Source organism: Penaeus monodon, chromosome 30 (assembly GCF_015228065.2).
Source record: "Penaeus monodon isolate SGIC_2016 chromosome 30, NSTDA_Pmon_1, whole genome shotgun sequence".
NCBI lineage: Eukaryota > Metazoa > Arthropoda > Malacostraca > Decapoda > Penaeidae > Penaeus > Penaeus monodon.
In genome coordinates, this window is record NC_051415.1 from 10,680,805 (window position 1) to 10,681,038 (window position 234).

Here is a 234-nt window from a genome sequence, read left to right on the forward strand (position 1 = left end):
CTTGCGTTTGTGAGTGTGTGTTTGCATTTGCGTCCATTCGACAGTATTAATAATTACACAACCCTTGTTCACATTACAGTTTTGAATAAATCATGTAATGCGTCGGGAACTAGGAAGGTATATGCATATAATCCTATGACCATAACTTGCTTTCGTATCTCCCCCGAAAAATATAACAACACACAAAGCCGAATAAGTTTACGAATTCATCATACTTCTAACTTTATCCCCCTT

At 36.8% G+C, this 234-nt stretch overlaps 1 protein-coding gene across 1 annotated transcript in view; it reads right to left on the minus strand.

Moving 5' to 3' along the window:
- LOC119592512 (insulin gene enhancer protein ISL-1-like) overlaps positions 1–234 on the minus strand; it is a gene marked incomplete in the record, with an annotated part of 47,762 nt that overhangs the window by 20,950 nt on the left and 26,578 nt on the right.